This window comes from Mirounga leonina, unplaced genomic scaffold, assembly GCF_011800145.1.
Source record: "Mirounga leonina isolate KUSES-001 unplaced genomic scaffold, KU_Mleo_1.0 Mir_115, whole genome shotgun sequence".
NCBI lineage: Eukaryota > Metazoa > Chordata > Mammalia > Carnivora > Phocidae > Mirounga > Mirounga leonina.
This window is the reverse complement of record NW_023270268.1, coordinates 33,858,896-33,874,865: the sequence shown is the minus strand read 5'-3', so window position 1 is coordinate 33,874,865 and position 15,970 is coordinate 33,858,896. Positions and strand designations below refer to the sequence as shown.

The 15,970-nt window shown below is 37.6% G+C and overlaps 1 protein-coding gene across 3 annotated transcripts in view; it reads right to left on the bottom strand.

Annotated features, from left to right (window-relative positions):
* ARMC8 (armadillo repeat containing 8) overlaps positions 1–15,970 on the bottom strand; it is a 105,288-nt gene that overhangs the window by 88,661 nt on the left and 657 nt on the right. The window lies entirely within an intron of this gene.

The window sequence follows — 15,970 nt, the reverse complement described above, 5'->3', positions numbered from 1 at the left end:
CACACAAAATAAGAAAGGAATCTAAACATAACACTATATATAGAAAATCAATAGCTTACACCAAAAAACTATTAAAACTAATAAAGGAATTCAATAAACTTGCAGGATACAAAATTAATACACAAAAACAAATAACGAACTATCAGAAAGAGAAGTCAAGAAAACCATCCTATTTATAATTACTATTAAAAGAAAAAAATGCCTAGGAATAAACTTAACCAAGGAGGTCAAAGACCCATACATTGAAAACTATAGGACACCGGCAAAAGAAACCAAAGACACCAGTAAATGGAAAAATATTCTGTGCTCATAAAGTGGAAAAATCAGTATTGTTAAAATATCCATATTACTGAAAGCATTCTACAGATTCAATTCAATCTGTTAAAATTTCAATGACATTTTTCATAGAATGAGAACAAATAAGTCTAAAATTTATATGGAACTACAAAAGACCTCGAATAGCCAAAACAACCTTGAGAGGAAAAAAACAAAACTAAGCCAGGGGTATCATGCTCCCTGGTTTCAAATTACACTACAGAGCTATAGTAATCAAAACAGTATGGTAATATCACAAAACCACATGTAGATCAACAGAACAGAGAGCCCAGAAATAAACCCAATTATATATGGTCAATCAACTTACAACAAAGGAGCCAAGAACATACAGTGGGAAAGGACAGTTTCTAAATTATGTTGGAAAAACTGAATAGCTATAATGCAAAATAATAAAACTGGACAGCTATTTTACACTATATATAAAACAACTTTAAATAGATTAAAAACGAATGTACAACTTAAAACCATAAAACTCCTATAAGAAAACATAGGGAGGAAGCTCCTTGACAATGATCTTGGCAATGTTTGTTTAGATCTGACTCCAAAGGCAACAGAAACAAAAGCAAAAGTAAACAAATGTGAATACATCATACTAAAAAGCTTCTGCACAGCAAAAGAAACCATCAACAAAACAAAAAGGCAACCTACTAAATGAGAGAAGATATTTGCAAATCATATATCCTATCACGGGTTAATATCTAATATATACACAAAGAACTCATATAACCCAGTTACAAAAAAACAAGCCAATTTAAAAAATAGGCAGAGGATCTGAATAGACATTTTTCTAAGAATACATATAGATGGCCAACAGGCATATGAAAAGATGCTGAAAATCATTAATCATCAGGAAAATGCAAATCAAAACTACAATGAGATATCACCTTACAGCTGTCAGAATGGCTAGAATAAAAAACACAAGAAATAACAAGTGTTGGCAAGGCTGTGGAGAAAAGGGAATCCTCGTGCACTGCTGAGAATATAAATTGGTGCAGGCACTATGGAAAATGGTATAAAGGCTCCTCAAGAAACTAAAAATAGAGTTACCACATAATCCAGCAATTCCACTATTGGGTATCTAGCTGAGGAAAACAAAAACACTAATTCAGAAAGATATATGCACCCCTATGTTCACTGCAGCATTATTTACAATAGCCAAGGTATGAAAAAAAACTAAGTATCCATTAGTGTATTAATGGATAAAGAAGATGTAACATGTATAACTGACCCTTAAACAACAAGGGTTTGAATTTCACAGGTCCACTTATGTCAGATTTTTTTATAGTACTATAAATGTATTTTTCTTCCTTATTCTAATATTTTGTTCCCTTACTTTATTGTAAGAATATAGTATATAATATATACAATATATGTGATATTAGGCTGTTCATGTTATCAGTAAGTCTTCTGTTCAAAAATAGGCTAGTAGTAGTTAAGTTTGCAGGGAGTCAAAAGTTGTATGTGGACTTTTGATTGCATGGGGCGGGGGGGATCAGTGTCCCAACCCTCATGTTGTTCAAGGGTCAATCAATAGTATATACTATGGAATATTACTCAGACATAAAAGAAAATGAAATCATGGCATTTGTGACAAAATGGATGAACCCCGAAGGTATTACGCTAAGTGAGATAAGTCTGATAAAGACAAATAATTCATGTTTTCACTTATATGTGGAATCTAAAAAAGAAAACAAAACAAAATGAAACCCAGACTCATAGATAGAAGAGATTAATGCGGGGGGGGGGGGGCAGTTGGCAGCAGGCCAAATGCATGAGGGGAATCAACATAGTTCCAGTAATAAAATATATGTCACGGGATGTAATGTACAGCATGAAGCATGGGAAATAGAGTCAATAACACTAACTTTGTAAGGGGACAGATGGTAACTAGACATATTTTGGTGACCATTTCACACTATGATGTACACCTGAAACTAATATAATACTGTATGCCAATTATATCTCAATAAATGAAAATAAACAAATCCCTGTCATTTGAAAAAAAAAAAAAACCACATCCTTAAGAAAGGCTTTTGAAGCCAAATTACTAAATTCCAGACTTGCCATGTATGGCATTTAACTTAAAAATTAAGAACTATAAAAGTGTTCAACTGCTGTTTTAAAATTTGAAGTAAAACAATGAGTTTATTAGAAAATGAAGAGTAACAGTGTTAATAAGAAAATATCAAACTACTTATTTCATTTGGCAAGGAAGTCTTGCCGTTTGTACATTTCATTAAAATATAATGTTCTTTATTTCTAACACACTCAAGAATTGTCTGGTAGAAAGAACAAATGATCTGTCATTTGAAGACTTGGGTTTGAGTTCTCATTTTACTACTTACTAGCTTTGTGACTTAGGGCAAAAATAAAAATTTGAGACTATTTCTTCAATTATAAAATGGTGACATTACCACATAGAATGTGAAACAAATGAGAGAACATACAGGAAAACTCCATGTAAAAGCACCATCCAAATACTGATTGCAGGGAAATTCTATTTTTGTACAAAAAAGATACTTGCTTTAATGAGTGCATTAATGATTCCCTAGGTTATTTATATTCATGGTTAAAGCCTAATTACTCAGACAGATACTTTTTCTTTCTTTTTTTTTTTTTCAAAGATACCTTTTCTTACCTGATGCGTTTTTCCCAGAGCAAGCTAAGTACTTAGCAAGAAATAAATATGCACCTGAGTGCTGAACTTAAAAACCTAAGCTTTCATTATCTGAGATTTTTAAAAACCACTAAAAGTGTATAAAATAATATGTGCATTTTTAAAATTTCCGTAACTGTAGGTGTTATGGACTCAGAGAGAACATAAAACCACAGTTAAGAATACCAGTTATAGTTTAAGTAATCAATTTGTAGTGTTCTCCCTCCCATACAAACACCCCAGAAGAAAAGGGAGATAGTTTTATTATATCTGACACTTGTTTAGTATGTTACAGTTTACAAAACATTTTCGTATCTATTTTCTCACTTATATGATTTTTATAAATAAAAATGTTAACACTTCTCAATGGGAAATTCTGACCCCTAGGAAATGTTTAGTCATTGCCAATCGAAATTTAATATCTCAATTATTCCACAAATTACTAGAAACTTCAAGATAAAATTGTTCATAATGCTCATCATTCAGCATTGTAAGGATAAATCTTAGTTTGGGGGAGAAATGAGAGAACCACAACTAAAAATATAAAATGTTTGAACTCTATGAAGATTCCATTTAAAACCTATTTCAGGCTGAAATTCAACATGTGAATATCTTTAATTTATCATGCATTATGCTAGGTGCTGGTAAGAGATAAAAATCCCTTACCCTCAAGGCATTCAAAGCACAGAAAGGAACAGAGATATATGTAACTTACAAGTGTAACTTATGACACAGGATAAATGTAGTAAGTGGATACAAGATAAAAAGAAAGTTGAAGATATAATTAAGTACCAAAGTTAGGGGTGGAATGGAGGTGATGTCTAAGCAGTGAGGATGATTAATCTGAAAAACCAGTATTATTTTGCTAGGTGAAAAAGGGAGGAAAAAAGACAAGGACTCTAGGTGGAGAGCACAATACATGCACAAGAGAGTTCTGAAGCAATGTGGTGCATTTGAGAAATGCAATTTAGTATTATAATGATACAGTATACACTTGGGAATCCAAAACAAAGCTGAAGTTGTACCCTTTAATTCAGTCAACAAATATTTAAACAACTATGCAGACACTTTTGTTCGAGGTAATGAACAAAGACACCCCTCCACCCCCCAACCCACCTTTGCAGAGCTTACATTTCAGCAAGGGGAGAAAGACAAAAAGCAATAAATGTGATAAATAAGAATATTAGAGGACTATACACACTACGGGGGAAAACGTTTAATAGCACATTTTATTTCCATGTCCTTATACTATACACTTTTATAAGCTGGGGGGAGGGAAAAGGGCAGGAGAGAAAGAGGGAAATACACTAAGATACACCACTCAGAAAGTCCCAGGCTCTCAACAGTTCTAAACAGGAACAGCACTATTCCCTAGGACATATTTTATAAATTCATGTAAGTGGTTCTGGTTGTCAAAATGACAAGTACTACTGATATCTAGTGGGCAAGGACTATGGAAGCTGGCTGGATGTTCTGCAATGCATGGGACAATGGGTCCACATCCAAAAGACTTTCCACTATGCAGTCATGTAGGGCACAAACAAAATTTTAAAAAATTATGAGCCTAGAATCTAACTCCATTTTACACATAAACACAAAATATGCTTTGTATTTTACAGTACATTCGTTTTCCCAAGAATGTAACTCCCACATGAATAAGGAAAAAGTTGTACTTTATCTTGTTAGAAACTTTACCAAAAATTGTTCATTTCAGAAAGTCACATCAAAAACAACACCACTTATTGTATTTAAGTAATTGTTAACATCCTATTTATATCAGCCTGTAGTGTAGCAGCCACAGTCACAGCCAAATTAGTACAGCTGCAAATATATCACTACTGGTAATCACTTCTTTCTAATATAGTAGTACCTGAGTAGTATTCAAATTACATTGTTTCCTGCTCTTTCTCCCTTAATACCACCTGGGGCATAATGCCAACTCTATTTTTTTTTTTTTTAAGATTTTATTTATTTGAGAAAGAGAGAGAGAGAGCATGTGAGACAGAGCGCAAGAGAGCACAAGTAGAGGAGGTGCAGAGAAGAAAAGGGAGAAGCAGACTCCCTGCTGAGCTGGAAGCCCAACATGGCGGGGGTGGATAGGGTTCGATCCCAGGACGCCGGGATCATGACCTGAGCCAAAGGCAGACACGTAACTGACTGAGCCACCCAGGCGCCCATAATGTCAACTCATTAAAAGTAGCACGTGAGGGGCACCTGGGTAGCTCAGTCAGTTAAGCGTCCGACTCTTGATTCTGGCTCAGGTCATGAACTCAGGGTCATGAGATCCAGCCCTGCATTGGGCTCCGAACTGGGCCTGAAGCCTGCTTGGGATTCTCTCTCTCCCTCTGTCCCTCCCCTCGCTCGCACTCAATAAATAAATAAATAAATAAATACCTTTAAAAATAAAAGTAACATGTGAGAACGGTTAACTTATCAATGAATTTCACTTCAGGATAGCCAAGGAGACACTATAAAATATGTTTAAAAAGGGGGTGTGGAGTCTGGCGGTGTTGGGAGCCACCAACTGAAACAGCTCTTAATGTTCCAGTCAACTGGGAATGCCAGAATCTCTTACCCATTCCCCAAATAATGTGAAACCAAAATTTGATTTTCTGACACCTCCAAAACTCTCAGTTCAAAAAAATGCTTCCTTTTGTCACTCTGGTAATTTTCTGAAACGCCAAATAAGTGTACTGCTTAGATCAGTCACAAATTCGCAATTATTCATTTTAAAGCCCAGGGACACTTGATAAATTTGTATTTGTCCCTAATGAGACTAGGGCTACCATAATCCAGAATATCAGAAATCAATACTTTTTTTTGAAAGATTCATTTATTTATTTTAGAGACAGACAGAGAGGGAGCAGGCGGTGGGGAGGGGCAGAGAGAGGGGAAGAGAGTCCCAAGCAGACTCTGCGCTAAGTGTGGAGCCCAACGTAGGACTCGATGTCAGGACACTGAGATCATGACCTAAGCCAAAACCAAGAGTTGGACGCTTAACTGACTGCACCACCCAGGTGCCCCTGAAATCAATACTTTCAAAGTATTTTACTAAACTGTGCCTTAATTTCAAATCATGTCTCCCCCTTTATTCTGGCTGTGTTCTGGTGAGATAAACTCACAAAATTCTAAATACTGCCTCACCATTGCTTGAAGAGTTCTGGTGATACACAGTATTCCTCTGCCAGACAGTTTATTTCACTATTAAAGAAAATTAACTGCTAGATAATTCTTTCCTAATTTTGAGGGCAAAAAAATCCGTCTATCTGGGACAATACAAAAAAATAAAATCATCAACAAAGACTGACCTTTTCCTTGCAGATAGCTAGCATGCCCTTCCTATATATTCCAAGATTCCCACCTGCCTCCAAAAGGAAGAAAAATGAGAAGAAAATGCCCATGTACTATTCAAAACCCAAGATTTTGGTGTTTTGTTGTTTTTCTTTTACTTTTTGAATTCTGGTAAACTTCTGGCCTCATTAGAACTCAATCAGATTCTCATTCAAATTCTTCCAGACCTGTCACATAGGATTTTGCAACTATTTTTATTTTTATTTTTTTATCATGGGATTCATACCTTGGTGTTTCTAGAGGTTCACAGCATCCCTCTCTCCATATTAAGCAAAGCCCTGCTTTTTTGCAGCCCCTAGCAACTTTGGAAGGCTTATAAAATGGCAACTGAGACTCCTAGAATATAATCAGCTTTAAATTTCACAAATACAATCATGAAAACACTTAAATACATAATTTTAAACTTAATCTACCTGGATAAGAGGCAACCCTGAACTCTCAATAAATAAGACTGAAAATGGGACTTTACATGTTAAGGAAACACTTTAAAATAATAAATCAGTGCTCAGAGTTTGAAAATAAAATTCTAAAATGTAAGGGTGTGCACACAGTTTTGTTTTGTTTTTTTTAACTTTAACTGTTTAACTGTTTTTAACTTTAACTGTTTTTTGTTTATTTTAATTAGGTGTTTAGACATATGGCTCTGACACTTTATATAACAGCATATACAGTGGGCAAGTCTGCCTCTCTAGTTCTGTTTTCCTCAATTAAAAAAAATGACAAGAATCAACTAAAGATTATCTGCAGATTTCTTCCAAAGACTCCATAATTTACACTCACACAAAGAGGGATTTTTTTTCATAATTTAAAAACCAGAGCACAGTTAGATTAAAGGGGATATGAAGAGTAGCCTTTACCTTTTCGGTACTGAGTTTTTAATGTAATAAAATATTATAGCTTTTTTATAACATCAACAATTGCTATAAACATGCTTTGGTGGTCACAAGAACCGGAAGCAATTTAGCATCCATGCTTCTTTCTAATCAGGTACTGCAATGTTTATACTTTTAAAGCATGGTCAAATCACAAGGAGTTGTTTGGGTCTGGATGATCGTTAAGGTTCCTTCTCACTATTAAATTCTATTCACTTACTCTTCAATGTAGATGGGAATGTCTGAAGACTGAGGGCCAAGAAGAGATCCTTTCAGATAGAGAAAAGGAACTAAGTAAGGATCAATGGTACAAAGCAGCATAATGTGGAAGTCCAAGGAGGCAAAAACTATCTTTGGGGCATAGGAATGACCAGGGTTGTGAGGAGTTTTACAAAGATTGAGATACTCTCTGGGTTGGCTGAGGTTCACTTAAATGCCTCCCAAGATGATAAGATAGCCCAGGAAATCCACTAGAATGTATTCAAATGCTTGCTCCTCAATCTTGACAAAACAGAGTGAGGCTACTCATACATGGGTGGACCACAAGAATAGTTTAAATTATTATTCAAGATTGAAATCATGTAATGACTTAGAGATCCTGGGTGCCATCTTTCATGGTATACCTTGTAAGTGGTAGTGTCCAGACAGGCTAGCTGTGTCTCCTGATTAAAAAAAAAAAAGGGGGTTTATTTGCTTCAGATTCACAGAAAACAGTGACCACCATTGCCTTGGAGCTATCCATGGTGCTTGACTCAGACTCAGCCCACCACTTCCAACAATTGATGCATTAGCTTTCCTACTATAGTACCACTAAGGATCTGTCTAACCCATAATCTACACTGTGGCCTGTGACAATCATGCCACTATCATGGGCCACTTGTAATCTGTCTATTTCACTTTGCCTGTGCCCAGACCCCCCAAGTATCTTACTTAGTCCTAGCGTGGATCTCCAGCTAATCTACCCTTTCCCCCCAGGCCTGCTACACCATCTGCTACACAAAACCCTTTCTGCAGAGATAGTCCACCTCACAGAAGATCACCGGCACACACTAAGCAAAAGAGTATGGTTCTTCAGAGCCAAGTCCCCACATGATACCTTATATGAGTTTTAAAACCTTATTATTGTTACAAATTTTACCATTCAAAAATGAATGTAAATGACTTCTAAATTTTGCTATATATGTTTTTGTGACTGACTTTGGGAACAGTAAAAAAAAAAAAGGGAATTATTAACTTAAGACTGATGTGTAGGTTTTAGGGAATCATGAACCAATTGAAATTATGTGATTCTTTAGGCAGATGCATGTTTTTCTGGGGAAGAGGATGTTGAGACTCTTATCCTTAAAAGGTTAGAACCACTGATCAATATGGTGATGACTCCCAAATAATGATCACCCCAGGTTTAAGCTCTAGATCTTTATGTGTGTGGTGTAACAGATATATGTGGTCTTTGTCCTGGTTCCTAGCACAAAGCTATTAAAATGCTTGGGACTTCCTAAGTGATAGGAGTGTCTTTGGTTATTCATAAGGAGCACACCTAAGTTTATGCTACTGAACAATTAGGCCCTAGGGCCCCAAGAGAGCCTCAGGATGAGACTGGTAACCAGAAAGACCACGTTATTAGAGGGATGGAACTTCTAGTCCTACCCAGCAATCTCTGGGAAGGGGTAAAATGGTGTGTGTGGGGGGAGGGGAGTGCTGGAGATTAAAGCTCAATAAAATCTGATGAACTTCTGGGCTGGTGAATGCATCCATGTCTTAGGAGGGTAGCATACCCCAATTCCATGGGAAAGAAGTTCCTGAATTTGGGATACCTCTGGATCTTGCCCTATGTACCTCATCATTTGGCTGTTCACCTGTATCCTTTATAATAAACCGGCAAACATAAGTAAAGATTTTCCTGAGCTTTGTGAACCATTCTAATAAATTATCAAAACCAAGGAGGGCATTGTGAGAACCTCTGATTTATAGCTGATTGGTCAGAGGCACAGAAGAACAACCTGGACTTGTAACTGGTGCCTGAAGAGGGGCAGTCTTGTAGGACTGAACCCTTTACCTGTGGAATCTGACTCTATCTTCAGGTAAACAGTGAAAGAATTGAGTTAAATTGTACGACACCTGGCTGGGGTCCATAGAGAACTAGAGAATTGCTTGGTAGTATGAAAAACACCCAAGAATATCCAACTGCCTATTTGACACCTCTAAAGGGATGTCCAGAAAACTCTGCAAACTCAGCATGTCTAAAATTAAACTTATTTTTCCTCCTTACTTCCCTAACATGTTCCTCTCCTAATCCTCAGTAGATGATACCACCTAGTTGTAAAGGTAAAAATCCCGTCAATCATGTTTGATCATGACTCTTTTCCTCATTCCCCTTATTCAATCAGTGACACCTATAACTTTCTGAGCTTAATAAATTTTTAAAACACTCTTTTTTTTAAAGATTTTATTTATTTATTTGAGAGAGAGAAAGGCAGTGAAAGAAAGCATAAGCAGGGAGGAGAGGGAGAAGCAGCTTCCCTGCGAGCAGGGAGCCCAATGCAGGGCTCGATCCCAGGACCCCGAGATCATGACCTGAGCCGAAGGCAGCCACTTACCCGACTGAGCCACCCAGGCGCCCTTAAAGAATCTCGCATTCTATAATAATTTTGCAGGTGGTAAAGACCACCAAATATTAATAGATCCTATAAGCTGGAAACTCTCACCACTGGACCACAACTTTTCATTTTCATGAGGCAGCATATACTCTCTTATCATTCCCCCTCCTCTAATAACTGTATTAAGAATATATACTGGAGAATGTAGCTGATTCATTATTCTTCTGATTTTATAGAAAGAGGTAAAACAGCTTTCCTTTAACAAAGTGACAAGTGGGGGCTGTTTCTGCAAAATGGCTCTTATTAGGAATACCTTTCATTCCTATCTAAATAGTCCCAGGGATCATGGCACCACTGTTCAGTGAAGACAGCTGTTCTCTAGTTTCCAAAAGGTAACAGGAATTTTTCTTTGTCAATAACTCCGTATCTTTACCCAGAAGCCAACATGACAGATGGCACTGCAAAGCAATTGCCAAATCAGAAATGAAAAAGATACAAGTCAAAACCACTGAAATTCCTGCCTCCTGGCACTATTTTGAAATTCTTTTTTTTTTTTTTTTAAAGATTTTATTTATTTATTTGACAGAGAGATAGAGAGAGAGAGAACAAGTAGGCAGAGAGGCAGGCAGAGGGAGAGGAAGAAGCAGGCTTCCTGCGGAGCAGGGAGCCTGATGCAGGGCTCGATCCCAGGACCCCAGGATCATGACCTGAGCCGAAGGCAGCCGCTTAACCAACTGAGCCACCCAGGCGCCCCTATTTCGAAATTCTTAACAAGAATGGGAGGAGATAGGAGACAGACCTCCAAGTGAAATAGAAAGACCCTACACTAAGGTGTTTCTAACTCTTGGTAAAGCTTAAAAAACTTTTTTTTTTTTTTTAGGATTTTATTTATTTGAGAGAGAGAGCACAAGCAGGGGATGGGGAGAGGGAGAAGCAGGCTTCCCACTGAGCAGGGAGCCAGATGTGGAGCCTGATCCCAGGACCCCAGATCATGACCTGAGCCGAACGCAGACCCTTAACGACTGAGCCACCCAGGCACCCCAAGCTTAAAAAACTTCTTGAGCACCCAGTGTCTGAATGCAGGAGGCAATCTTCCCTTAAGGGGACAACACAATGCCTGGAAACATACAGTGAGCATCTCCCATTCCTCACACATTGCCAGTAAAGATTTGGAAGTTCATACTGTTAAATTCCTGTTAGGAACACCTCCTAACATACCCTGAGCATCCTGGTGCTTTGTGGAGGGAATTAATGGCAAACTTTAAAATGTGCTGACCAGATTTTACTTTGCATTTATTACTAAAAACCAAGAGAAGCCAAATTCATGCTTATAGTATAGCTGGGCTTAACGTCACATAAAAATTTTTCCTACTGTCAGCTGTCCATGTTAAGACAGCGAATCAATACGCAGCTTAAGGCCAACAAATGTTTATAATTATCAAGAACAGAACAAAATCAAGGAATACTCAGACTTGGAATATCCTGTACAGTTCTACTAGCTGCTTGTTGAAAAGGCATAATGGCACTAGGAAAACACTATAAAGGAGACAATTAAAATTAATAGATGCCTTAGCTGTCTATACCAGCCTATGATGTTATTCAATAAAATTTTATTACCTTGCCTCTCTCAAATCATTAGAAAGTGACCAAAGTAAAATGCAATCATCCTCTTAACAGAGTCTTTCACAAAGATAAATTTTTATTTTGGTTAAGTCCAATTACTAATTTTTAATTAAAAAAATTTTTTTAAATACGTCATGGTTTTGGTGTTATGTCTAAGACTTCTTCATCAAGTCCAAGGTTCTGCAGATTTTCTCGTTTATCCTAAAAGTTTCATTTTATGCTTTATAATTAAATCTATGATCCATTTTGAATTAATTTTTGTATAAGGTGTGAAGTTGAGATCAAAGTTCATTTTTTAACCTATGGTTAAGAGGATGAAAAGATAAGCTACAGACTTGGGAGAAAATATTTGCAAAGCACCTATTTGACAAAGGACTCCTACTAGAATCTATAAAGAGCTTTCAAAACTCAACAGTCAAAACACAAACAGCCCAATTAGGAAGTGGGCAAAAGGATATGAAGAAATACTTCACTAAAATAGTTCTTCATATTCAATAAAATATGGATGGCAAGTAAGTAATGAAAATATTTTTGACACTACTTATCATTACAGAAATGCAAATTAGGACCATGATGAGTTATCACTACACATCTATTTAGAACAGCTAAAATAAAAAATAATGACAATACCAAATGCTAGTGAGGGTGCAGAGAAATTGGATCTCTCATACATTACTGATGGGAATGTAAAATGGTACATCCTCTCTAGAAAAGTGTCAGTTTCTTTAAGAACTAAACATAACAGTTACCATACAACCTAGCAATTACACTCCTGGGCATTAATCTCAGAGATATGAAAAGTTATGTCCACACAAAAACCTGTACATGATTGTTCACTGCAAGTTATAACAGCCAAAAACTGGAAATAACCAAAATGTCTAATAGGTTTATGCTAAAATGTGACATCCATACCATGAATACTACTTAGCAGTAAAAAAGAACAAACTATTGATACACACAACTTGGATGGATCTCAAGGTCAGTATGTTGAATGACAAAAGCCAATCTCAAAAGGTCACATACTGTATGTAACATTATGGAACACGACCAAACTACAGAGATGGAAATTAGTGGTCACCAGGGGTTGGTGGGCAGGGGGTAGGTAGGTTTGACTACAAAGAGGTAGCATAAGGGAGATTTTTGTGGTGATAGACTAATTCTGTATCTTGACTGTGGTGACAGCTATACTATACACATGTGACAAAATGATACAAAACTATACATATACTTATACCAGTATCAACTTCCTGGTTTTGATATTGTACTATAGTTATATAAAATGTAACCAACGGGGGAAACTGGGCCAAGCGTACACAGAGATCTTTCTGTATTATCTTTGCAACCTCCCATGAATCTATAATTACTTCAGAATAAAAAGTTTTAAACAATCCAATCAATGTAAAATCATCCAAGAGTTTGGGAAACATGGGAGAATTTATAAATTTGTTGAAAAGGGTAATGCAGGGGCACCTGGGTGGCTCAGTCGTTAAGTGTCTGCCTTTGGCTCAGGTCATGATCCCAGGGTCCTGGGATCGAGCCCCACATTGGGCTCCCTGCTCCGTGGGAAGCCTGCTTCTCTCTCTCCCACTCCCTCTGCTTGTGTTCCCTCTTTTGCTGTGTCTCTCTCTGTCAAATAAATAAAATCTTAAAAAAAAAAAAGAAAAGGGTAATGCAAACCAAAGATGGATAGGGATGATCATGGTGCAGCCTAGAAAGATAGCTGGAGAGTTTGTTCAACTCCCCAAAATAGATAGTTCAACCATTTACTGAATACCTTGTATATGTAAGACATAGTACTAAAAATAGCAGTGGGGGTTAAGAAAAAGGTCAAGCACTTACCTCTGAATTAATTTACTAAGAAGATAGAACAATTGTTAAAGGCCTCAGGGCCTCTGCAAAAGCAGTTTCCTTTGCCTGGAACACTCTTCTGTTTTTCTAGTTAGTTCTTAACCATCCTTGAACTCTCAGTTCATTGTCGCTTCTTCAGGGAAATCCTCCCTAGCTCTCCTCATTGCCCTCTCCATTAGACCAGGTTCCCCTACTACATGCTCATACAGCACCCTATATTTTTAATTCATAACACTAATCACCATTCACAAAGAATTGTGTAATGATTTGAGATCTATTTTCCCCATTAGGCTAAAATTTCCAAAGGGCAAAAACAGGTCTATGCCACTCACCACTGTATTCCCAAGCCCAATGCCATGCCTGGCAAATGACAGAAGTTCAAAATATATTACATGAATGAATCCATACAAAGCTATAATTCATATGTACAAATGAGCAGGCAGACAGTAAGAGTTACTGGATGGAAGAACCCAAGATCACTTCAATTTGAGAAAGCCAGTTTATATGGGATAGAAGGTTCATGCAGAGGATAAAGAATCTTATATCCGAAGTTGAACATGATTATCAACCTTTCAGCAATAGGAACCCACTGAAGAATTGAAACAGGAACGAAATGTGTCCAATGTCTTCTATAGGAAAATTACTGTGGAGAATGGACTGGAACTGAGAGGGTAAGATATAAGGAGTGGTAAAAATAATTCTGAGGACACTGTGGTAATGCAGGCACAAAATGATATGAAAGGGTGGCCATGGGAACAGCCACATGTGTGAAATACTAAGAACCAACAGAACTTAAGGACTGATTAGATATAGGGGCACAAAAAGGGTAAGGGCCAAAGATGATCCAAGAGGTTTAACAGAGAGTGATCAATGAAAGCCAGTACCAATAACAGAAATGGAAAGTCATAATTAAGTCCTTAGGAGAAGGGAATGTGCTTTGTTAGAAGTCTCAGGTAACATCCACACAATTGAAGATACGAGACTATGTGGAAAAAAAGTCAAGGCTGGCAATGTAATATGTGAGAGGATCACAGTTAAGGTTTAAGAGTGAATGAGATCTCTCATAGGGGAGAAGGTATAAAGGGCCTTGAATGAAACCCTTAAAGCCATATGATTTGCCCCTTGCTTGAATTATGTTTATCATGTCGTGGACTCATTCAGACTGTGACTTCCCTGAGGGCACATCTGATCTCATCCTTGCATTCCCTAAAAGTATACATTAAAGTGTTTTACATAACTGGTGCACAGTAAGCAGCCTATTAAAGGAATCAGTTATATTCAAGGTAATTTCTGATTAATATTTCCTGTTCCATCTGCACTCTGTATTTCAAAAGGTGGTGCCACAGTGGCGTCTGATTTCCCAAGGCTCTATAACTGATGAATTGACAGACAAGACTTTGGGACTGTGAAAAATACATAACCCCCAATGAGATTAGAACTAAAGGAAATCCCAACTAGAAGTAGGGAATACTCTTCAAGAAGTTTCTGCATAAAATTAAACAGGAAATATTATTTACTGAGGGAGAGAAACAAATGAAAATTTTCAATTGTATGCATGATACAAGTTGACAGTGTACAAAAAGTAAAGAAGCTTCGGCTGAAATGAAGGATAAACAAGATAATTAAAGGGACTTGAGGACAGTTGAGAGGGATTTTTTTTTAAAAAAACATATTGAGGGAAAAGTCATTCACCTGCTTGCCCACAAAATATTCCTGGGTATTACAGAAGTAGAATAAAAGGCTAACCTGATTCAATACTTAGATGACCAGTGTTTCCCCAAGCCGTATAAAATAAGGAAAAAGACTGCTAAAATCGATCAGGAGACAAATTGGATGACGGCCCCCGCCCCCCAAATTAAATTATCTAGGCTACAGTATTCCACAGTGTTCTAACCCTGAATCATAGCAAATGTCCTAAGTGCTTCCAGACAGGTGAGTGTCTCTGTGGGAGAAGTCAGGGAAGAGAAAAGAAACTCGCTGGAATCACAGATTCTAGGACCCTGACAAGTCAGGTAATCTGTAATCCAACCACCCTCTCAGTATCAGACAGCTTCCACAAGTTTAAAAGATGGCCAACCAGTCTTTGCCTATTTCCAACAACAGTAAATGGACCACTGGTAAAGTGACTATTCTCTCGTTGGACAGCTCTAAATTGTTGTAAAACCCTTTGAAGTTTTCCCTCAGTAACTTTCACTCCGGGTCCTGGTTCTCAAGAGCAATGCAGTGAAAAGTGAAAGCTGTATTTTGGATTTTTTTTTTTAACTTGAAAAAACCCCCAAATAACTAGATATTACTTCCTGGCGGGTCAATACATTCCCTTCTTTCAATAATAGGAAAATTGACTTCCCCCCCCCAGCGTTTGACTCCCCTTAAAAAAAAAAAAAAAAAAAAAAAAGTAATGCCAGGCACAGGTTCCTTTAGACTCCGAGCTGCGACCTCCAAAGCAGAGCGAAGAAAAGGGGCTTAAGTAACTACATACACTAAGATATGATGCAGCTGACATGAAATCCCCGTTGCCAAGAAGCAAGCAGTTCCAGCCCGTGTCGGGACGCGACAGAAGCCACAGACCTGGTCCGGCCTCTCTCAGGCTGTAGGGGCCCAAAGTGCCTGCACCTCTCCTTGCCAACGCCGCGGGGGGCTCAATGGGCGCTCTTTCCCAGGCCAGCGGCAAGCCCGGCGCCTCACAG